Below are 26,528 nucleotides of genomic sequence, written 5' to 3'. Positions count from 1 at the left end.
AATATCTTCATATTTTTTCTATTTACCTGATTTTTGTGCATTTAATTTGTTACTTGGCACATAAATGTTTTTGACATTTCTACTGCTATTGCTGATTATTTTTCTTATTTATTTAATGTTTTTTATTAATTTTTGAATTTTTGAATTAATTTTTATTAATTTTTTGAATTAAATTTTATATTTATTTCATTTATTTTTCCGATTTTTTTTGGTTTTAATCTTTATCTCCTTTTCTCTTTTATTTATGTGTTGATTAGCTAGTGTGAGCACATGGTATAAACTTCAAAAGGAACAGAATAAGTACATGGTAAAAAGTAAACCTCCTTTCCCCTCTGCCCCAACCATTAATCATGAATTCTTCCAGAGATATATATGTAATTCATACATGTAATTTTTACAGAAATATTATCAAAGTACACATACTTTAACATTTGATCTTAGCCAAAAGGCCAAGCAGCAATCAAAATACACATACTTTTCTTTACTTTGTCTATCACTTAACTTCACCCTCCTTCCATATGAAGTCTATTTCATTGTTTTTAAATAGCTGTATACTCTTCTGCTACATATATCCCTTAAATTTACCAAGCCCCTATTATAAATGTATGCTTTATAACTAACATAAAAAGAGTTTAATTTTTAATTATAGACAGCAAACTAGACTGCTAGTTTGAGTTTTTTCTTGGTTCAAAGTAGCAGAAATCTCTGGAATATAAGATATGAAAATGTGCTAACCCACACATTTGGAGACCTAGGTGATGTAATCATGGCTCATTTTCATCTTCAAGGATCATGGCATTTCCACCTCTACAGTATTCCATCTGTGCAGTGACTTACCCGAAACCTTGTTCTCTTTTGAGTTTACAGGTGGCCTACAGCAAAGACTCTATTTCTTCCTTTCAATGGAATAGCGTCAACTTAAATTACGTGTCCACTCATGGACTAATAAGTACCTGGAGGGCCACTCTGCTCACTGATTAGCTTAACTATCCAGGCCATCCTCAAAGGTGGGAGGGAAATGTGGATATCTTTAGAAATCTGGGTTCCGCGAGGAAGGAGAAGGTGAATAAATATTAGTAATATAAACAAATGTCCACAATATTTTTTTTCAATTTAAAAGACTTTGGTTTTAAGTTAAAAAGTATATTAATTCACATCAGTCCTCATTTATTAGCAAAGTTAATGTATATTCTTTTCATTTTACATTTTTGTTCTTATGTTTCTTATATTCCGTGTTCTATCATTTACTTTATAAGCTATATTATCAACATTTTCTCTGTAAATTTGAAAGCTATATATCCTGTTAATGTTTTATACTAGTTTCCTTCAAATATAAATTAATCTGTTTTTAATTATTAATAGCAATAGTGAAACAGTATTCAATACCTCATTTTATAACTGTTATATAAAGGATATTATATAAAGAAATTAGCATACTTTTATTTTCTTTCACCCTACCAAACTTTCCAATTATTTTTCATAAATTGGGATATTAGTCACTATTATTGTTAATTATTTATATTATGTATGTAACATGTGAAAGATTATTTTATATTTACCATCCATCTTGCTGCACAATTTTAAAAAATGTTTATAATTGATGCTATGTCTAACTAGGTTTGATTTTCACCACTAGTTCTTTTATGTCATGGATTTCCCATGCATGAATTTTTAAGATTGATTGATCACTTACTTGTTCAGTAAAAGTGTGTCTGAAACTTTTGTTTTTTAAGAAGCACAGCTGGTTCAGCAAAGTAACATAATGTTCACTTGGTTAGTTGGGTTTTTTTTTTTTCCTCTCTAACATAGACTTAGACAATGGGATATACTTACCTAGGTAGCCAAAGATGCCAAGAAGCAAGGACTGTGAGAAATATTGTCTGTTAGTCCTGGTAGTTAAGGAGACAGAATCAGTTTTGAGAAGCCACAGAAGCAGCAGACTGACAGTGTGTGACCTTTTAGTGCCCATGGCTGTGGTACAAATTTGTGTTAAATGTTGTTTCCTGCCTGTTTTATAATCCCAGTTCTTCGGCACTCCCCGCGATTCCATGAGCAGCCTAACATCTAAGGGATTTTTATGTTGTGCCTAAATTTAGTTCAGAGTTGGTTTGTGATGTTTAAAAACCACAGTTTCCTAGACTGCTCCCTGTACTGACAGGGTTAAGCTTCCAGCGTTCACCGTTTCTCTGTTTGCTTTACCCTCTCAGTGAACCACAGTTTTCATGTGCTGCTCCTCTGCACTAGGAAATAAATGTCTAACGAGCATTTTCCCCACTGGTCAGATAGCCAGGCTTCACCCCTGGTACCCCTGGTCTCAGGCTCTTTAAATCAAAAGGCTTAAGGGGATTGATTTTTTTTTTTTCCAAGAGCTGTTCTACATGCTTCCTACTGACATTTATTTTTATTCAGAGAGGTTGCTGGAAGCCAAACTTCACTGAACTGCCTCAATTTCTTTCCATCAACACTCCATCTAGAAATTTCTCAAATATTCTGACATCTCAGCAGAATCCTTTACTGGTTACCAGCACTAATGTCAGGCTTTTTTCTCCCCTTATGCTTTTTATTCCACTGACCCTTTTATTGGTGATCCAGAAAAAGGGCACTTTATTTTACTGTATCATTGTAAATTACTACTTAACCATTTAGGTGTGCTGCATACAGTAATGAGTAAAATAAAGATATATTCCAGCTGCATTAATACAGGTTGATGTACTTATTCATGAAAATAATTCAAAAGGGTGATATCTGTATTGAAATGCACCCTGGACACTGGTTTTCATTCTTACATTTCAAGGTAGTATACATATTATAACACTTGAGAATCTGCAATCACCTCTTGCAGTTTAATTACAACCAGCAAATACCTTGAGACTTGCATGATGCTTTCTTCTTCACGTGGAATTTTGCCTCACTGGTCTTCACTCTTACCTTAAGAAATCAGTCACTCATAAAATTCACTCTGCTCCCAATATTCCACCCTGAGGGCTTTTTAACCTAACCAATAAGCAATGAAAACCATGCACTCACTTTTTCTAACAAAATGTCATTTTAGAGTTGTGTATGTGGTATTTATTCTCCCTTGGTGCAATCTCACATGACTCAGTTTATTTATATCACAACAGGTTTCTTTATTAATAGAGAAGGCTTTTCATACTCTCCAGACATATACACAAAATTTGGGAGATAGAAAAGTACCTCTCCATTACCATAGATCATTTTCATCAATTCAGGATTTAAATTCTCATTTTAACATAAGCTCAACCCTTCCTTTTTCTATTAATTTGCTCAATTTGTTTAAGCCATTGACTGATTCATAAACAGACGTGTGCTCTCAAAATTATCCTCTTTGATTCCTTCCTGACCTTATTTCTGTCATTAGTTAAAATCACATTACTAATAAGCAGGATGTCCTCTACTTTTATAGTAAAAACATTTAAAAATTAATCCCAAGAGTTTTGCTTATACATAACCTAAGAGAGAGAGAAAGGAAGCAAAGAAGGCAAGTAGGATACAAATAAAGAAGTACAAAAGTTAGTATTTCTGAAATCCTACTTGTAAAGACTTTCTCAAATTTTGACAAATTGGTTTCATAACTTGGTAATTCAGGTAATGGACGTATAAAAATGCCAAGAAATCTCTCTCAAAGATTTTTCCCCACAAATCCTGTCAATTAAATGAATAAATATATATATATGTGTATGTGATTGTGTTCTGCATCTTATTAAATAATTATGTTCCTAGCTAATGCTCTTCTTGTCTTCTTTACTTCATGGTATATATTTCTTCTAAACAATTTACATAACTCCTCAGAATGTGTTTTAGGAATTTTTTTAAGTGTCTGGTCTCTTATTGATCAAATAGACAAATTGTAAGATAAACTTAAAATATTATAATGATTAAATGAATTACTTTAGATAAATGGCTTATATAAGTACTCTTGCTTGAAACTCCCCTTGAAACAATTTCTGACAGGGTTATCGCTAGCAATGAGTTCACTTGGCTGGCAGTAACATTCAGAGGGTGCACTTTCTGCACTATGTAGAGAGGACTACCCTGAAGGAAATTTAATTTTGCCGTAAGAGACTCCCAATAATGAAAATCAAAGTGATCAGGTGGTGAAAGACAAGTACCAATGATCGTACCTTATAAGTGGAACCTAATCAACAAAACAAACAAGCAAACAACATATAACCAGAGACATGGAAATAAAGAACTGACAGTAACCAGAGGGGTTGGGGGAAGGGGATAACAGGGGAAAGAAGGGGAAGGGTCACGTCAAGGAACATGTATAAAGGACCCATGGACAAAGCCAGTCAGGGAGGAGTGGGGAGTAGGACTGAATGTGGGAGGTGGGGGGTGGGTAGGGCAGGGGAGAGTAATGGGGGGGAAATGAGGACAACTGTAATTGAATTGAAAAAAAAGAGAACCTGTGGTCATCAAAAAATGGAATCAGCAGTGTCACACCAGGTAGAGTGATATGAGGGCTCCACTTGAACCCATTTCAACAGTCTCCCTCTCCCCCTAGAATCTGATAGAAGGACCTACTTCTTCCTCTGCCTGGGGATCAATAATACAACATCACAATGCTGACTTTTAACTCAGTCCAGTACTTCTGGAAAAGAATGAAGGTTCAGAAACCCCCTCAGAAACCCCGTCACCCTTCATTAAGTTCCTGAAAACAGCTTATTGTGAAGAACTATCATTTCCCATATGACTTATTTAAGACACATAGATGTCCCCTTGTTTACCTATGACAAAACCAGGCACAGACCCTCCAAACTCCTCTTCTTAGCCACAAAAAACGGTTAGTTGAACTGGTTATTCCCACTGATAAATCACAACAAAATGCTTGTAGACCAACTGTTGATTGAGAGTCTTTCCTCCCAGGCCCTGACATTTGACTCACCCTCAGGCTGAGCCAGCAGACAGCCCCTCCTGAGGGCTTCCTCCAGGGAGTCAGTAGAGCACAGTGTAAAACATTCTCTGATCCGCACTCCCACCAGGCTACTACCCATCCTCCAGTCACCCCTGGCCTCGTTTAGTCCTCGCTCCTTGAAATGTCAGTGATCTTAGGACACAGTGTTCTTTTATTGCAATAATCCCTCTCTCCCTACATCATTGGTCTCGTCCCTCTTCCTCTCTCCCTTGCAATATTCTTTCTGATTAAAGTCTCTCCTTACGAAGTCTATATTTTAAAAAACTTTTTGAAACATATACTGAAAAACTCCTCTATAACAAGAACTGAAATTTAATGGAACCGACTTTGTTCATCCAGCGTCTACTATCCAGAACAGTGGTGGGGACGCCGGTGACAGAACAGGTGAGGGTGGAAATGTAAGACCAGGCAAGGAAGAGGCGAAAACCTCAGCTTAGAGGCCAGCGGGTAAGCTCTTGGGTCCGAACATTTCCAGATTTTCCTGCCCCATTTGTCATGAAAGTACCCAGTGAAGTGTGTAGCTGACCTGGAGATTCCTCAAATCCTTAATATGGCCATAGAAATTGATTTCCAGTCAGTCATTATGACCTTCAGTCAGTCACAGAACTCAGAATTGTCCCCAGCAAAATTTAAAATGAAGCAGACAATAGCCACCGGATGGCACCAAACACTACCTGGACAAGGGCATACTGGATAATAAGGACAGACCCCTGGGATGAAGCTTTTTAGCTGAACTGACTCACACATTTCATTAAGCTCTTGATGATTCTAAGCTGCATTTTAATTTCTGGATGCCATGCATCATGTGATAGACTTAATAGATTATATTTAGTTATATGTATTAATCATAATTAATATTATTACATTTATTAATATGTATACATTATATATTAATATGGTCTATATTATATAATTACATATTACATGTTAATATATTTTGTAATTACATAATATGTATTGTTGATAGGTAGAAGCTGGAGGAAGAAAATTATTTAAAATTGAGATACAATGCTTTTTTTCTACTAGAAGTGGAGGCTAATATTCCTTTGGGAGTTTCTTTTTTAGGAAAAGCATTTGGATACCTTTAGTAATGCAAATATTATGCAAAGAAACTCAAAGATGGATGCTTGAAAAGTCTTGGCTCAAAGAAGCTGAAAGGCTGTGCAGAAAAACAATATAAAAGGTTGTCTTTGCTGGAGCTGACGTTGGATATGTAGATGAGTTGTTTCATGAAAACAACTTTTCTCAAACACTTTAACAGACCTTCTCTGAGAAACACATTTTACATTTTACTTGTAACCCAGTATACAAACACATCCCTGTTTTACAAAACAATTTTGCTTATCGCACAGGTCTTCGATAATTTCCATTACTGTTTTGTTTAATTTTTAAAATGTCTATGGTGATCCATTGTATTAATTTCAAGAGTATCAATGGGTTACAAAGCGCATCAGAATAACCACCCTAAAATATGGCGCTTGCCAAAGGATTATTTTGGTAAAGAATTATTTGTATAAGAATTTACTTTGAGCTGAAGGCAATTAAAAAACAGCAAACACAAGAAGAGTTCTCCCCATTTCTGTCTCAAAGCAGAACATAAATTTCTCCTTTGTAAAGAAAATTTACATCTGTAAAGAAATTTTCCATTTGTACAAGTGTCCACCTCTCTCCCGTGTATCCAGAGAGAACTCACCTCAAACCGAATAATAAACCTTACTAAACAACTCTTATTTACCTTGTATTTCCTAGGCACTTTCCCACAAGTTACCTCCAACCCAACAGCTCGAACTCCTTTTTCCCTTTCTTCAGTCTCCTCTCCACATTTTTTCACCCTGTTAAAATGATATATAAGTCCCCAAGTGTTAACTTCTTTACGATTTTCACTTTTTTTCTGTGAGGACTCCTGTGTGCATAAGAAACAAATATCTCCTCCCCTTAATCTCTATCTTTGTCCTTTTAATTCACAGGCCCCAACTACTAAACGTAAGAGGGAAGAGGACATATTCCTTTTTTCTCCTACAGGTTGCTCTCTATAATTTTTAAAAAATTGCCTTAGGAAAAATGTTTCATTTCCAAGTAAGGGTTTAGAGTGAAAATTATTTCTCATAACCTCTTGGAGATGTAGGTGTTATTCAAGCAGTTGCCTGTGGGAGACCTAGAAATGACTCAGATTGCAGGAAAGACATGCAGACAAAGTCTTCACCTCACATTGCCTGACACATAAAGTGCTCATAAAATGGGTATTGCCTATGTCAATGTAAGAAACATTCAAACCTGTAGAGAATTTTTATGAGTTTATTTGAGCCAAACTAACAACAATTGCTGGGAAGCAAAATCGCAACAGATTGAGAAAATGTTCTGGAAAATGACAGTTTTAACACTTATTGTATACATCAGAATCAAAGGAGAACATGTCAGAGCGTTACATGAAATTTACTGATGATAGATTAGTACGGCAGTATAAAGCAAAGCAGGGAAGTCTCTCAGATTGGATAAAAAAAAGTAAACCAAATAGGACCATACTTCTTTTACTTTTGTGGGTATAGGACAGTTAACAGTCAACAATTAACACCGTAACAATAACAATGAGGGATTTGTGGTTTCTGCTCTGGTGAGGGGTTGTGCACCTGATGGTGAACTCAATAGTAGAAAAATTTTAGTTTATGGAAAGAGTTAATAAGCCTAGTTGTTAATGCATGTAAAAAGCTATTGTTTCTGGAACTGCAGGTACGCCCCGCCCTGACTCCAGGAGACCACAAGCAATTGACCTTTGTGCTCCAGAAGAGACAGTAAGCAATCAAGGTGGTATCCAAACCATTGTGTTCCAGGGAGAGACGGTCAACCACCCAAGACGCAGATAAAGAAAATCACCCAGGACACAGGACATGGATAAATGATCAGTCAGCATATGAAAAGATGTTAGGGAAATTGCTGGACTGCAGCTTTTATCTGATTAACCTCTTCCCTGAATTCCAAATCCCTGACCTGTGCTTTTGCCCTCTTATAAAAAAGGATGGCTTGAAAGGAAATATACGGTGTTCTGTTAGGGTACAAACCCGTCTTCTCAGATAGCCAACCATCTGAATAAAGCGCCCATAAAGATTCAATCCCTGTCTCTGCTTATTGGGCCTGGTCAGTGACAGGCAGCATGAATGCCGACTTTTCCAGTCGCACTCTTATGGGTCCGAAAAAAAAAAAAAAGAAAATTATCCTGACATTCTAAAGGTATGTTATCCTAGATGCAAAAAGATAATAGACAGGCTTGGTTAAGGTAAAGATTGACTTTTCTCAGGGAAGCTACCCAACCTAAGACAGGACTACTTGCCACAAGCCGCTTTTAGTTAGAAAGCCTTAGTTTCAGACCATCCTCTGCGGTTACTTTAGGTCTCTGAGTTTATAAGGCCACCATGATGGATTCCCCTGAGCTTGTCAGGTTTAGCCCCCTTTTTGGCCCCATTTTTGTCCGCACCTTGAGGCATAACATTCAACTTGGAATGTGCTTCTGGTTTTATTAGAAGTACTTCAGAACATATAAATGGTTGATTGGCTTCTTCTGATTAAGTTACCCCTCTAGATGTATAGAAATTCTGCTAATGTGGATATCATAGGCTCCAGAACAGAAACAATGATTAGGGAGGAGACATTGCCACAAAAGAATGTAGAAAACACATTGGGGCTTTATAGAGATTTGCACAGGATGACCATATACACAGAGACGGAGAGTTATAACATAAAGTTCCTTGAGAATGAGTCTGAATCTGTGGGCTCAGGGATTAGCCATTCTCAGAAATATTTTAGTTTTTTTTGTTAACACTTTCCTTCTTACATACCTGAAATTTCCAGAAAGTCTTATCAGAACTTGCAACCTTATCCTACTTATGCAATGGGAAATTATTGGGAAGGTCATTTGCCTGCCTAGGATGGGGCAGGGGAGCCTGAAACAGTGCCTTGTCTCAAGACTAGAAAGCCTCTAACAGTGGCGTATACCAACAAAAGCTGGTGGTACCTGGTGGGGCCAGGCTATTAACTGCAAGGCAGTGTCATGGAGGCTTGATAACAAGCCGAAAAGAAAGAGCGTAGGGCCCTGTTCCTCGGCACGAAAGGAACTCTGGGAAATAATTTGGTCAGTGGGTTTCTGTACGAAAGGGCATGGCTCTTGAATCAGTGCCATTTATACAAGAAACTTAAGGCTACTGTAATTACATTTATAAGCTAGTGAGAAAGCCTGAACTCTTTGCTGTTCTCTCCCCTACTCCCTTCCCTCCCCCAAGTACACAGTGCCGCCATCTGTTGTTCTTGAAAGTTTAGAGGAGCATGACAAGGCCAGCTTACCTCTCAGAATCTGGAATCTGACTGCAGCAGGTCTTCCTTCCCCTTTCCTTCCTCCCTTCCTGCCTTCTTCCCTTCCTTCCTTCCTTCCTTGGTAGGGGAACACAGAGAAATGATTCATCACTGGACTTGTATTGGACACAATACAAAAGGCAGGGTCATATGATGACAAATGGGACTCCGTGAGTTTACTAATGCAGGCTACTCATACTTTTCAGAATATTTGCTACTATTATCATTAGCCCTGGTTCACTGCTGCAAGTCAAAAATAGCAACACAATCAATATAAAATCTCCCTGTGTTTTAGCTTTAGATACTGAGTTTTGAAACTAGAAGCAAATTCCTAACACATCCGTTTCCAATTTAAGCATTTACATTCTCAATTCACAATATTGTTGGTGAAAATGGCGTTCTTTCATGGGGCTGTGAGAAAAATATTTTGTTAGACACACACATGGGAGGTTGAGGTTTTGTGATAAGATTTATTGGGGCGAAATAGAAGGCTGCTCTCAGGTTCCGGACCTCCCGTCACCATCCATCCCACCATGAAAAAAAATCCAACTGACTTCATCAGGCCCAGTACAGAAGACAAGGTCTCACAAATTTTGGGCCATTGTTTTACTCTAGACTAGTATTTGTCACCATTTGGCTAATTTATAGCCTGTGATCCCGGCTGAGCTTCAGCTTGCCGTGTGTTCAGGCCCACAAGGTCTGCCCTAGGCCCCAGGTGGCTGCCAGGGCTACATGGTTGCTATGGAGAGAAAAGGAGGAAGCAAACAAGGCAAGACCATGTTACGGAGCTTGGGTTATATTATTTCAGGTTTGGGAAGGGCCAGGCAACCTTTAAGTTAACCAAATAAATCTCTAAGTTTTTACCAGCAATTCCAGGTCCTCCCTATAACCAACTCATTTTCTAGATCTTCTAAGGTTCCGTGTCCCCAGTCCAATCCTTTTCCCAGGCTACATTGACAGGCTACTTTGGTCATTATCTTGGCTTCTACTGGGCATGCGCCCAGTAGAGAAATTTCCTCTTTACTGTTTTATCCCTCCCTCGGTAATCTATAGAGAATGGACCAGCTGTATCCTGGGGAGATTGGAAAGCTGGTTCTTTCTCCCTGAGGGAGGGAAAGGTGATAATCCCCTTGGTGAGAAAAGCTGCAATTTCCTGGGGTGCTTATGAATGTTGCAAGTTCCTAGTGAAGCAGGTTTAGGCTTCCTAGTTTATTAGTCTTGATGTCTGATTCCCTTTGTTCCCTTTATTATTATCTAGCTACCTATGTTAATAACAATAGGTTACTAATTAAGCACAAGGAAAAAAAAATTCAAGGCTGATTGCTACTAAAACTCTTAAATATTACCTAAAGAGGAAAATACCAAAAGATATACCAAAGATTTTACTAACTCTCCTTTCTAGTAATGTGGTCTAGCTTATTTAGACTAATTTTCCCACTGAGAACTACTAAATGATTGATTAATTTTTTTTTTTTAATTCTTAAAAGTATTGAAGATGTGACTGGTAGAAATGAATTGTTAGGATAAAATCAAAGAGAAACAGAGATTTGGAGAAATAAGGGAGGACCGAAGTCATTTTTGTTGCGGAAGCATTTGTCTACTCAAAAACATTTGAACTTTCTGCTACATGGTCTCATGTTCCATGGGGAGTGATACCAAACCCCAAGAATACCCTAGTTGGGGAGCCTAAGCTGGAACCCCAAAGAACCATTCTCTCAAATTAAGGATAAGCTGAAAATAAGTTCACCTCTATCCTCAAATTTTAAAGGGTTTCTAGGAAAGTTGTTTTCATCCTACAAAAGGGGTAGATAGCTACTATTCCTGAGGACTTGTAAACAAAAGCTGAACATTTTTTAGATTTGAACCGAATTCCTATCACCCAAATGACCAAAAACAACATGAAAAAACCTTTAGATCATGAATTTCATTTTAAGTAATTGAGAATAGTTCTCTAAGGCACCGTATGTAGAAATGCATTTTTATCCTTTATCTTAGGCCTAAGTAATTTTTCAAAAACAATATAAGTTATCACATAAGAAAAAAATACCATTTGTATATTTGCCAAAAACAAATATACAAACAGATATACAAACACTTCTTATAGTAGAATAATCAGTCATAGCTTATAAAACATAGATTATAAAAATATATTATATTACCAAAAAAAAAAACTTGCAGAAAAAACTAGAAGAGGAAACTATAAAAAGTAATCTAGCATATTAAAAACAGTTGCAAATAGAAATTCTGGAAATGAAGATTACTTACAATTTTGTAATACAATAACTTAATAGAGAGATTTCAATCAAACAGGCTATAATGAAGAAGAAATAAATGACCTGGAAAATCAATCAGAGGAAATTGTACAGAAAGCAGAGTAAATAAATGAAAAGCTGGATTCACAGAAAGAAGTTAAGAGATACGAAAGATAAAATGAGAAAATACAATTGGAGTTCTTAAAGAAAAGGACAGAAAAGGGCAGAGACAATGTGTGTAGACAATGAATGAGAAATTTCCAAACACAAGAAAAAACATTCAAGAATTTCAATGAATCTCCAGCAAATAATTGTGTCTTTAAAATTTTCCATCTAAAGACCCTGCAATTAAGTACAAAACACCGAAGACAAAGAGAAAATCTTAGGCCCACTCCCAAAATGAGAGATCATCTTCAAAGGAGCAAAAAATTAGATTTATCACTGATTTCTCAATAGCAACAATGGAAGTCAGGAGATAATGTAATAATATCTAATTCACTGGAAGAAACTTATGCCAACCTGAGAAATATATGCCCAGAGAGAATCAGCCAATTCAAAAGGTAATTTTATTTTTAACTACAATTAACTTTTTTTGGAATTGATCACTGAAAGCAGAAAGGAGGTATAAATAACCAACATCAGGCATAGAAGATGCTATAGACCAGAAGTTAGCAAACTATGGCCTGCAGGCTTGTCGACTATTTTTGAAAATATTTATTAGAAGACAACTATGCCCATTCATTTTTATATTATCTGTGATGTTTCCACAAAACAATGGCAGAACTGGTAAAGAGAACTGTGACAGAGATCAGATGGTCCTCAAGCCTAAATGTTTAATATTTTTTCCTTTCAGAAGAATGAGTAAACTAAATGCATTATCATGAAAGTCACAAAGATGTACAGAAAATGCAAGACCCAGAACAATGCATATGAGCCCATTGTATTATGCAAAGTTCAAAAGTAGACCAAACAACACATATGTTCTATGAAACTGCACATATAGGTGGTAAAACTATAAAGAAAATAATCACAAAAGTCAGAAAGAATGGTTACCTCTGGTGTGAAGAAGGATATCGTGATCAGGGATGGACTTGTGGACTATGGGTGCGAGAAAAGTGTTTTGATGATAGCGATGTTTTATTCCTTGACTTGGATGGTGTTTATAAGTATATTTACGTTATGATTATTTATTAAACTGTACATATATGCTTCCTGCATAATTATGGACTGAATTTGTTATGCTTTGCATTCCTATGTTCAAGCTCTAGCCACCATTGTGACTGTATTTGGAAACAGGGCCTTTAAAGATGAAATTAAAGTTAAATGAGGTTGTAGGGCCTTAATCCAGTAGGACTGGTATCCTTACTTAGGAGTAGAGGATGAGACTCCAGGGTTGCAAGCTCACAGAAAAAAGGCGTGTGAGACACAGCAGGAAGGAGGCCATCTGCAAGCCAAGGCGAGAACTATTAGGAGAAATCAACCGTGCCAGCACCTTGATCTTGGACTTCCAGCCAACAGACCTGTGAGGAAAAAAAAAAACTGTTTAAGCCCGCTCAGTCTGTGGTATTTTGTTATGGCAGCTTTAGAAGACTAATACATGTACTTCCCTTACATATGTTAAATCTTACCCTTTTAAAAATGGAGATTTTCCATTTTTTACAAATTTTACATCCATTTCACAAAATGAGAAAGCTGCATAGTGTCCTTTTCTAAATAATGGTTTTCTAGAAAAATGAATATTCAACCATTAAGTTACAGAAACCATTGTTTTCTTGGCCCTGGGGGATATTCTAGCAATTCGTTCACTTGGTAATATGTTTTTGTAAAATTTGAAAACCTAACGTATTTGTAATCTAAAGACTGATACACTTGGACTTCCATGTTAGTTGGTTCCATGTTAGGCTGCATTGGAGTGGCATTTGGAGAAGCTGGTTAGTCATAGTTGAATTGAGGATACATTTAGTCTGGGTTTAGTGTGGTTGGGTTTACTTCTGGGTATAGTTAAGTTATTGTTAGTCATCTGTAGTCATAGTTTGTATTATGATATGAATGTTGGAATCATAATATGAAAGTGTCAACCAGGGAGGTAAGTAGATAATAAAAGAGAAAGAAGTATGAAATATGTAAACTACAAGCTATCTTGTGAAATATTTTTTCTAATCATTTCCTGAATAAAATCATAAGCAGAAATTCTATTTTACAACATCTAGTGAAAAAAGTTGTCTCATGTCAAGAATGTTTATAAGCAGCATACATAATTATAAAAGTATGTTTTTTTTTTATTTTTGATAGAAATTCTACATAACAGAATTTATCAAAATTCATGTTTGAAAGACTTAAATATGTAGTGGTACAACAAACAGCAGTTACATTTGTAACAGCTTATATATGAAATAAACTTAGGAAAAGAATCCCAAAATGACAACAATCCTTATAATTTATATGACCTTACTAACACTGAGTTATGACCCAGAACGACTTTTCTAAACAATAGATAATAAAAATGTTTTGACCAATTATGTTAGAGAAAAAAATCCAATTATCTTTCTATTCTCTTTATAGAGAATGATATTATAAGACGATTTTTGTCATATGAAAAATGCAATCAGATAATATGAAACAAAATATAGAAATATGTCAACCTATTCATTGCAATATTAGTTGTTTTCTCTGGATTTTGTAATATTGGAAACATTATATAATTTGATGAGATGTCTTCTTTTATTCTAAATAAGTATTCACCTTTGTACCAAAATTTTCATTCAGTGTTGTTTTTAAAGAGTGTCCCCAAAGTTATATAAGCCTTAGGCCCACCCCCTCTCAAAACCTGGATCCTCCCTAGTGTAAACTATCAGATATTTGCTGATTTTCACTTTCTTCTCTGATGATTTTGTCTTCCCTATGTTAAGATACAATTTTTCTGCAGCTCTCTCTTGTCATCGATTTACTCAGTAACCCTATTTATGAAATTACTGTTACACATTTATTGGCCTCACATTAGTTGGCATTACCTTTTCCATGGAAAGGACTTTGTTCCACATGTTTAATCTCAAGGATATGACCTTCATTTATGTCTCCTATAACAAAGCAGTTCTGAACTCTTAGTAATACAACTTCCTAAATCTTTGAGTTGATAATCCTGCGTTTCAATGGCTTTTGTGTCTTATTCTTCCATAGCAAGAGAATTTCCTGTGTCTCATATATTTTTACTGCTATTTTAGTTCACTTGCTACTTTAGTCTCAGTCATCTAAATATTCCTCCAGTTTTTATTTCTGCCTTTTTTCATCATCTACTTTACAAATATTTTATTTTCTCAATAATTTATCAACTGGCCTTAATCCTAAAATTCCAGTTGAAAGTTTAGGGATGGAAGCGGGTAAAAAATAGTCTCAATTTAGACCCATCAAACAGTTTAATATACTTTAGTCTGCATATTTGAAATAATATCATAGAAAAGAAAGGGATTTTACCAGATATTAGGTTTTTTTTTAAACTTGTAAATAACAGGAAACCTTCAACATCAGTCAGTAATGAAATTAATCTACCGTATACAGACACAAAGTACCAAAAAATTGGGGTCTGGATGCCTTACGGTTTCCTAAGCACTCTGTGACATTTCTTTACAATGTCAACCAAGACTACATTTTGGAGAGATTTAAGGATATAATTTAATTTTTAATAACTTGAAGTTAACTATGTTATGTAATACAAGGCCCTCTTGGAACACTGCAGGAAAAAAAATGTTACTTATATGGTTTTTTTCTTTTTAAAGTCAGCTTTATTGAATAATAATTTACAAACAGTAAAAATCACCTTTTCTGTGTAAAATTTTATGAATATTGATAAACACATACAGTTACATAACCACCACCATGATCAAGGTATGGAATGTTTTCTTCACATGAAAAATTTTCCATGGTCATTTGTAGTCAATCCCCTGCTCTCAGCTCCAGCTCCTGGCAAACACTGATCTGTTTTCAGCCCCTATGATTTTGATATTTCCAGAATGCCATATAAATAGAATCATATAGCACACAGTTGTTTGATGTTGAATTTTTTCACATAGTATTATGCATTTGAGGTTCATCAATGTTGAATTTCTATCAGTAGCTTCTTCATTAAGGTTTTTTTTTATTAGTGTTTCAGCTTACAGATATAGCACAGTTTATTTACCCATTCTTAATTTGATGAAAATTTGGTTTATTTCCAATTTTGATAATAAAGCCATTAGAAAAATTGTTCTGTGGCTTCTCTGTGAACATGTTTCTATTTCTCTTGGGTAAATATGTAGGAGTGAGATTACGATATAATATAAGTAAATATTTAACTTTATAAGAAATTGGCAAACTGTTTTCTAAAGTGACTACACAAATTCTGCATCTACAACAATATATGAGAGTTCCAGTTGGCTTGTATATATATTTGTAGGCGCTTGCTATTGTCATTTCCTTTTCTTTAATTGAGTCAGAATATTCAAACAGGTACTCGTTGTGGTTGTAATTTGCATCTCCCTGACGACTAATGATTTTCAGCATTCTTTCATGTGTTGAAATGAATGAAGATCCATTTACCTTTTCTGGTGAAGTGTCTGTGCAAATCTCTGCCTATTTATAGTGGGTTTTTTTCATATTGTTGAGTTGTAAAAGAACTGTTTGTATGGTCTGGAGACTAGTCCTTTCTCAGATATGTGTTTTACAAATATTTTTCCCTAGTCTGTGGTATGTCATAATTTTTTAACAGTGGCTTTTATTTATTTTATTTTTAAAGATTGTATTTATTTTACTTTTAGAGAGAGAGGAAGAAAGGGAGAAGGAGAGGGAGAGAAACACTGACATAGGAAATATCCATCAGTTTCCTCTCACAGGTGCTGAACCCGTAACCCAGGCCTGGGCCCTGACCAGAAATTGAACCAGTGACCTTTTGCTCTGCAGAACAGCATCCAACAAACTGAGCCACACTGGTCAGTGCTTTAACACTGTTTTTTTAAAAAGCATATTTAAAAAAAATTTTGATGAAGTCCATTTATGTAATTTTTTCTTTTTAGTTTGCATTTTTGTTTTATCTAAGAGTTGTCCATCTCAATTTGCAGTTTTTCTATATTTTCTTCTAAAACATAGGTCTTCTAAGGTCCACTAATCATTTTGACTTAATTTTTTAAGGTAATGCTAGGTATTAGTCAACATTCATCATTTTGGATATGAATATACAATTGGTTCAGCACGATCTTTGGAAAATACAAATATTTCTCTTCTGAATTATCTTGAACATCTTTGTCAAAAACCAATTGACCACATTATGTGTGAGAAGCATTTCTGAATTTTCTATTCTGTCTTATTGGCCTTCGTGTCTATCTTCTTGACTAAAACACATTATTTTAATAATTGTAGCTTTAAAGTTAGGTAGTGTGAGTCCTATAATTTTGTTCTTCTTCTAAATTGTTTTAGTTATTCCAGTCTGTGGGATGTTCATGTAAATTTTAGAATCAGCTAATTAATTTATTCAAAATAAAAGCCTGCTGGAATTTTGAGATTTTACTGAAACTATAAGTAAATTAGGGAAAAACTGACATGGTAACCATATTGAGTCTTCTAATCTGTTACCATGGTATGGCTCTTCATTTGTTTAGTCTTTTTGTATTTCTCTTATCAATACTGTGTAGTTTTTAGCACCGACATCCAGTGCATATTTTGTTAGATTTGTCCCTACCAATCTTATACTTTGATGCTATTTTAAGTACTTCTAAAATTTTAATTTCTAGTTGATTATTGCTAATATATAAAGAAATGATGTTGATTTTTGTATATGTCATTGTCTCCTGCAAACATAGCTAACCCAATTATGCTATGACAGTTTTGTTGCATATTCTTTGTAATGTTTTACAGAGATAATTATGCCATCTATGAATGAAGACACTTTTATTTCTCCCTTTCACCTACATATGTCACTTACTTTATTTTTTTGCTTTGTTACATTGGTTAGGTCCTTTATTACAAGTTTAAAAGTGAGAATGAACACCCTTCATCTGATCTTAAGCGAAAGAAGTCAGTCTATTACTATTACATATGGGATGTACTTACCGATTTTTCATGATGTCTTTTAAAAGACCGAGGATATATTGTTAAAATCACATGTGCAATTTAAACTTTTTTTATTGTTGTTCAGTTACAGTTGTCCCAATTTTTCCTCCTTTGCTCTCCCCTCCCCTGCACACTCCCCTCTCTCACTCAGTCCCCACCCTGTTGTCCATGACTATAGATTCTTTAATTTAAACTTTTTTATAGCCATATTTAAAAACTCAACAGAAACAAAAGTATTTTAGAACATATTTTATTTACTCTATTATCAGTTCATCATCTAAAACACATAAAGTATTAATAAGGTATTTTGTATTCATCTTCCTCCACACTGTCTTTGTATTCTGGTGATTACACATGTTATACATTTTAATTTGGACCGGCCACATTTCAGGTGCACAATAGGCACATGTGTCTGTTGGTCACTGTATTGTTGTGTAGTGCAGCTCTACAGTTTTCTATTCTTGAATGTTTTGTACTCATTTTGGTACCAAGGTCATGTTGGCTTCATAAAAGAGTTGGAAAGTGCTTCCTCCTATTCTATTTTTCAAGAAGAATTTCTGTAGATGTAGTATTATTTTATACTTAAATGTTGTAGAAAAGTTGTCATTTAAGACTCATGGGCCTGTAGTTTTCTTTGCTGAGATGTATTTAACTATGAATTCAATTTTATTAATAGATAAAGGACTTTTCTAGTTACCTATTTTCTCCCGAAGGAGCTTTGGTAGGAATTCAAGATATTTGTCCATTTCATTTAAGTGTTAAATTTGTTGGCAAAAATTTGTTCATAGAGTTCCTATAATGTCTTTCCAATGCCGGTAGAATTTATAGGGTGTCCTTTCTTTCATTCTTCATATTGGTAATTTGGGCTTCTCCTCTTTTTCTTTGGATCTATCTTGCTAATACTTTATCTATTGTATTTTTTCAATATATTAGCTTTGGTTTCATTGATTCCCTCTATTGTTTTTGTTTTTAATTTTAATGATTTCTGATCTTATCTTTATTATTTCCTTTCTTTTATTTGCTTTACGTTTAATTCTTTCACCCTCTCCTCACACTTCACCCTATTACTTATAGTAAGAGCTTTGATCATGGGTTTGGAATATTCCTTCTTTTCTAATAGAAACACACAAAGCTATAAATTTCCCTCTAAACATTGTTTTAGCTGTATCCCACCGATTTTGTTATAATAGTGTGTTTTCATTTTTATATCATTCGAAATATTTTCCAATACTACTTGTGAGTTCCTCCTTGACATCTATGCTATTCAGCAATGTGTTGTTTTGTTTTCAAATATTTGGAGATTTTCCAGATATCTTCCTGTTATTGATTTCTAGTTTAATTCTCTATGCTCAGAGAACATACTTTGTTTGATTTCAGTTTATAAATTTATTAAGGACAATTTTAAAGCCTAAGTAGTATGCATCTTAATGAATGTTCATGTGCACATGAAAAGGATGTTTATTCTGCTATCGGGAAGAAATGTTCTAGTCTATCAATGTCAGTTAGGTCAAGTTGGTTGATAAAGTTCAGATCACCTCTGTACTTACTGATTTTCTATTTATATATCAATTATTGAGAAGAATATTAAACTATAATTTGAAAATGTCAATTTTTTAAATTCTACCAATTTTTATTTTTATATATTTTGAAACTCTTTTATCAGGATATTACCACTTAGAACTGTACGTCTTCTTAGTAAATTGACTTTTATCAGTATGCAATGCTGGTTAAAGGCTACAAAATTCATAAACTTTTAGATTGTGAAATAAAATCAGTTATATGAACCCCCAACTGATTTATTTTGGGAATTATTTGATTTTCAAATATTACTTAATGGATGAGTTTGTTGATTATAAAAGCAGAATTTTTTTAACTCACTGAAATTTTAGTTTTCTTATATATTAAAAATATGTGATACTTTAGACTTAAATATAAAAATTCATACTTAGAAAACAGACCATGGAAAATATACAAGTTATTATTCTCACTATACTCCTCCATGTCCCATAGAACCTTGTACATGTCTCTGTTCTAAATTCTCTTATTTCTTTCTTTCTCTTGTTATGCATATGTCTAGGACAAGAACTGAGTCTGAATCTGGTGCCCTCCTAATAGCTGATTCACAGAAGGTGCTCAGTAAAATGTAACTACATGAACACATAATGAATGACTCGGGCTTTCTTTATTTTGCAGATTTTCATTTTAAATACTGAGCCCTCCTAAGATATTTTCTTTCAGTTTTATGGTATGTAGTACCAACCATCCTAATTTGCTCTTGTTGCAGCATTTTAAGTCCTGCCTCTCCAGAAACCCCTCAGTCTTAGGCAAACTGGTTAATCACCCTATAACTTCTCAAGTTGCATTTGAATGTTTAAGATGGAAATAAAATTGAGTGACTTGAAACACTCTTTTTTGTAGGATGGGGAGGTAGGTAGCCTGTTTACTTTTCAGGAGGACTCACATGCAAGCTTGTTTTAGGTGGCAGGAATGAAATACTTTTTTAATCTGTCAGAATTATCCAAGTTATTACAATTGAATCATAAAGTTCATTAATACGATTTTTAAACTGGGGCATATAGGTATTCAAAAACTGTAATTTAAATGAATGATGATTATAAATTTCATTTTTACTTTTCTGTGGAACTTTGTCTTCCCTTGTATAAAATTTTATTTTATGACTTGTTTTGGTTGACTTTTGATTCCCAGGAGGTAGAGAAAGCAAAATTGAATTGTAAAGTGCTGTTTCTCCTTGGCATTACACCTTACAAGGTGAGAAGTGGAACTGTGAGTTAAGAAGCCTGCTGGTATATGAATAATGCCATACAACACATACAACACATATTTGAGAGAGTTACTTTATTATATATTTGTTAACCACTTCCAAGAGAAAATAGGCTGAATTTTGTTGGAGCAAACTGATATAGTAAGCTAACTGCTTTCTTTCATAGTGATTATTCATGACCTTTTCCTTCTATAAACCAATTGCAATATTTCCAATTGCAATATTTTTTTCTGTTTTTAAGAAACAGATTTTTTGATATTGCTACAGGATATTATACAAATATAAACCACATGGGATTGGAATTTATCCTTAACAGTAAGAGCAAGGTTCTTGCTGGCAAGACAAGTGTAAATGTCTTTAATTATTCTTTACTAGATAGCAGTCTAAGAACAAAGAATCAGGTTGCAATTAAAACAATCAACTAGACTGGATATGTTGAGAACTAGATTGTTAATTCAATTCATGAAGGACAAAGCAGTTAATTGCTGTGTAAGACCAATTTTTTTGGTCCCTTATGATCTGAGACGTTATTTGAGATATACAAGGTGGTACAATCATCATTTGTATTTTTCACACAATTTATAGATTGTAAAATAATGACTTGAGCACTATTGAGAAACAATTCTAAGATGTGTCAGTCAGAAGTTACTGCTGTACATGAGACACTAAGAACACAAATGAGGGATAATTGTAAATTTCCATAACCATCTGTTATTTCTGCTTCTTCCAATTGTTAAACTAAAAGATAGATGATAAATACTAATGCTCACTTTAAAAGTGTTTAAAGGGTCCATTGAAATGTGACTATTTAGTGCTTATTTTTTCATGGATATGTCATTTTAAGCAAAAGTTTTTGAAAACAAAGCAAAATAACATATAAAGAAAGCTATGTTTTCAGGTGTCTTGTCCAGCTTCTCATTGCAATAGATATTCCATTCTCTTTTAAAGGCATAAAGGGAGAGATTTTGCAGACCTTTCAAAAATAGCCAAAGATAATTTTGTTTTCTTAAAATCATTTTGTCATATATTGAGTACTTAGCACATGCAGACCAACCATGTCTATGAGGGACTTAGTATTATTATATCAATTAAAAATAATTTTTTTAAAAACCTGAAACTTAGAGAGCTGAACATGTCTGTGCAGAGACCCACAACCAGGAAATGGAAGAAACAGTTCTGAAGCTCAGAGCGCCTGACCAAAGCTAGTGCACTCTACTGAGCACTCGCCATGAAGTACCACTTCATATGCATCAACAGAAAACTGTGTGCCTAGCCTACATAGTATGCTCACACAGATACTAAAGTTGAGATATTCCTTTGGTTTATGAGCAGATGTATGTGTATGTCTTAAGAGAAGTCTTAAAATCATCTTAAATATCTAGTATTAAATTATTTCTTACCCATAAGAGAAATTTATTTCAAAATGTCAAATTAGAAAACAGACATTGGACATATAATAGTTTTATTTTTATTATATATACTCCTCTGTGCCCTACAGCATTCACAGCATAACCTACCAACCTTTTACTAAACATGTCTAGGTAGTTTTTTTTTTCTTTAAGATTTTATTTTTTAGAGAGGGTAAGGGAGGAAGAAAGAGAGGGAGAGAAACATCAAAGTGTGGTTGCCTCTCACGCGCCTCCTACTGGCCTGCAACCCAAGCATGGAATCGAACTTGCGACTGTTTGGTTTTCAGGCCGGCACTCAATCCACTGAGCCATATCAGCCAAGGTCATTTTTTAGGTAGTTTAGAAAGAAGGACTTCAGGATCATGACTGTCGGTTACCAGAAAAGCTATAGATAAGCATTTGTTATTGATACCTAATATGTTTTAACCTATAGACCAAGAACTGCCCTCCCTAGCTCATATCTAGTCTCACTCGATACTACACTGATGCTTCCCACAGTTTATTGCCTTACATGCACTGTTGCTTCTTATGGATTTATTTATAGGCACATAACATCCTTGCAGACATTTCAGTTAAGTTGTATTTATAAAAAATATGTTGTGCTTAGTTGCTTCAGTATACCTCACCTACCTTGTGACAGAGAGAACTTTTGGCTTCACAGGTTGGTTAAATTAATGACTTAAGGAAATCATCTGAGTATGTATTACATTCCAAAAAACTCTATCCTCTATACTCTATCTGGGAGGGTCTGAGGAAGCCCAAGGTACAATTACAGATCTGCACACAAAACTTGAGGTTTAGTCTGTAAATGATTTAATCTGTACCTCAGTGTGTTTATTTCCATAACTCTTACTCTAAATAATGTATGTATGTATGTATTTATTTATTTATTTAATGCCTGGTCACACCTAGGTTGAGATTAATATCCAAACAAACATCAGAGGTACTGTAGGAGAAACAAAAGTAAAAGAATTCATTCTGATGGAATTAAGAAAGTCAGACACACAATAACAACTGACAAAGGAAAGGGATGGTGTCGAGCTGTATTCTTCAATTTGGTATCCAAAATCTATATGTGGCTATTGAGCACTTGAAATATGGTGAATTTAAATTAAGATGTGCTGTAATATAAAATATACACTGGATTTTGAAGACTTGGTATGAAGGAAAAATGGAAAGTCAAACAATAAATTTCTCAGTTTTTATATCAATTATATGTTGAAATGATGATATTTTTTGGACAATTTTATTGAACATTATTGTACATTTTTTAATATGACTACTAGAAAATATATCATATGTGATGGACATTATATTTCTATTGGACAATGCTGATGTAGAGAAAAAAGAGATATATTTTTGAACTTCTGTGATCAAACATAGCTTAACAGAGGAGAGCTGGAGAAAGACATTGCATAAGATGCCAGTAGTGTAAGAAGAAAACTCCACTTCTGAGAACGCTGCATGCCTTGGAGAAGCACACCCAAGCAAGTGGTCTTTATAGTAGTCCACCTTTGTTTTGTAATACAGGCGCATCTTGTTTTATGTGGTTTGCTTTACAGAGCTTCACAGAAACTGATTTTTTTACAAATTGAAAGTTTGTGGCAACCCTGTGTCAAGCAAGGCAATCAGTGCCATTTTCCTGACAGTGTTTGCTCACTTAGTGCCTCTGCATCACATTTTGGTAATTCTCAGAGTATTTCAAACACATTCATTATTTGTATATTTGTTATGGTGGTCTGTGATCAGTGATCCTTGCTGTTACTAAGGTAAGACTCTCCAGCGGGAAAAAGATTATGACTTGTTGAGGGCTCAGATGATGGTTAGCACTTTTTAGCAAAAAGTATTTTTACATTAAGATATGTACATTTTTTATGTATATTTTTTAAGATTTTATTTATTCAGGTTTACAGAGAGGGGAAGGAAGGGAGAAAGAGAGGGGGAAAATCCAATGTGAGAGAAAAACATCTAGGATGCACCCAGAACAGGGACCAAACCCACAACCCAGGCATGAGCCCTGACTGGGAACCAAACCGGCAACCTCTCTCACTCTGCAGGATGACACCCAACCAACTGAGCCACACTGGTCAGAGAAAGATATGTATATTTTTTAGGCATAATGGTATCACACACTTAATAGACTACAGTGTAGTGTATACATGACTTTTATATGCACTGGGAAAATAAAAAATTTGTATGACTAGCTTTATTGCAATATTTACTTTATTGCAGTGGCCTGGCACTGAACCCATATTCCAAAATATGGCTGTAGTTAGTTTCATCATTGGTATTTGGACCTGTGCAAACAGATTAGTGAAAAACTAAATGGTAATAGACAGGCAGTACTGATAACAGCAATAATAGAAAATATTTGAAGAGGGAATGTGGTCAACTGAGTATAACATACTTTACATGTTGTCTTATTTATTCATCAAACTACATTTTTCTCTCCAGTGTTGCCGTAGTTTCTCAGGGGTCAGCTTATTTCCTTAGTCCACTGACTTCGCACTTGGCCATGTGACTACCTATGACACATGTAATATTTTCCAGTTCCCAGTGGGGGGTTCAAAATGCATCAGTACTTATTTCTGCTTGCCCTTGTGTATGCTGTCATTCACATGAGATAAACCGACTTCAGGTAGTTCCTGTTCCTTCAGTCTGGATCCACAGTGAGAGACAGGTCGAGCAGCTCTGAACACAACCCAGCCCAGCGTGGCTGAGCCAGAGCCCACCTTTACAACATGAGCAGGAAAGAAATGACTGGGATTTGAGAGTTGTTTGTTATAAAGCATTGTTTGAGCAGAACCTGACTAATACACATACACAATATAATTTATCTTCACAATAATTATACGAGGGAGATACTGCTAGTCCCATTTTAAACAAAGAAAATATAACTCACAGAAATTAAATGCCAATATCCAATAAATAATAAATGGCAGGGACAGGCTTGGAATCCAGGAGATTCTGACTCTAAATCTAAGCTAGATTGATCCTTAAGGAAAATTACTCTTAATTTATATATAATGATATGAGAATTTTAGTATTGTATGATGGCTTATTTACTTAGAATTTTTATATATATTTTGTATATCTTGTCATGCATTCTTCCCAAAGTATATATTTTCCAAAGTTGGCTCTTTGCCTGATTGATGCCTCTTATATTCACCACAGTATTGAACCTCGCACTTCGTTTATTGTTGACTCATAGAAAAAAAATTTGCAGATTGACAAGATTGATGTGATTACATTTTATCATATATTTGCTGGTTATATAACATGAGAAAGATTATTATTAACAGTCAAATTTGTCCTTTTGTTTATTCCTAAAGGTCAGTGAAAGTTAAGACTAACTCTCCCGGTCCTCAGCTCTTCTCTGCCTCTTTGCTCTGCCTAGGCGCTGTGCTGATGCCTTGCAATATGCTGCCCTCTGGGGGTCACTGAATTTCCTGCTTTTGGGTAAAGGATGGCCGCAGACTGACAGAGCACAACAGGAAGCCCTACTTTCAAAGAAACACAGATTCAAGATCCATTTATTTATAAGTTTAAACAAATATAGCAGTAAATAATGTGATAAAAATACAAACCTCCTATATTTGATACAGCACTTTCCTATAATGTTTTTTAAATCTGAAAATTTTGGTATAATTATTTTAAATGCTAGCATGCTTGTTTTTTCTTTTAAAATTATAGAATTTCTCATTAAAATTTTTGCCATAATTGAATAAACAGGTTAACAATCTATATTTCAAAATAAAACTAGTTTCAGATAATTTTTCCCATAAATATTCTGCTGTGTATAATGTGCACCCATGTTTTTGGCCCAGGCTTTCAGGAAAAATCTTTTGTTTTAATTTTTTAATTCAATTTTTTATTTATTTATATTTAGATATTTGTTTTTTGTCTTATAAATGAGTTTTAGCATTTATTTTTTAATATATTATGGTACAAGACATTTTATGTAACATAATTATAAAACACAAAAACAGATACAAGGTATTTCAGATACTACCTGTGTATAACGCACATCCTTCTTTTTCCCTCAAAAATTTGGGCAAACAGTGTGCATTACACATGGCAAAATATGGTAAGTTGTGGTAAACTATGCTGTTACCTTTGCTGGCATTCTGTCTACTGTCCTATCATTTCAGCCTAAAGAATTCTTTTAAGCATTTTTATAGGACAAATCTTCTAGCTAGAAATTCCCTTAGCATTTGTTTATCTGGAAATGTCCTAATCCCACCTTAAGATTTGAAAGATAGTTTTTCTGGGTATAGAATTCTTAATTAAGAGGACTTTTTCTCTTTTAGAGCTTTAAATATGTTGTGCCTGGCCTTTATTATGAGAAATCAGCGAATAATCTTATTGAGCAGGTAATATTTTTACTGATACATTTCAGGTGGACTTTCTATTAAAACTGTGTTAAGATAAAAATAAGGAAACAAATAAAAAGAAGTTACTGATAGAAAATTAGTGTTTGGTTGGATCATAAAATTTCTAAGCTAAAAGCAGCACTAATGGTCATTTGTCCAACCCTTTTTGCTAATAGTATGTAAATATTTTAGTCAAGAATTCCAGTAATAGTAAATTTTATGATTCAGAATGCAAAATTTGAATCAGTTGCATACAAGGAAAATTGTGCAGTATCAGGATCATGTTAATTCTGCTTTGTAGGCTAAGTCTAACTTAGCTGAGGGCAGTCAGTGAAGGAATCTACAAGGCTGGAAGAG

Source organism: Pteronotus mesoamericanus, unplaced genomic scaffold (genome assembly GCF_021234165.1).
Source record: "Pteronotus mesoamericanus isolate MK-2021 breed Mesoamerican mustached bat unplaced genomic scaffold, CSHL_Meso_final contig_169, whole genome shotgun sequence".
In the NCBI taxonomy this organism is placed as follows: Eukaryota; Metazoa; Chordata; class Mammalia; order Chiroptera; family Mormoopidae; genus Pteronotus; species Pteronotus mesoamericanus.
Note: the sequence above shows the minus strand (reverse complement) of the source record.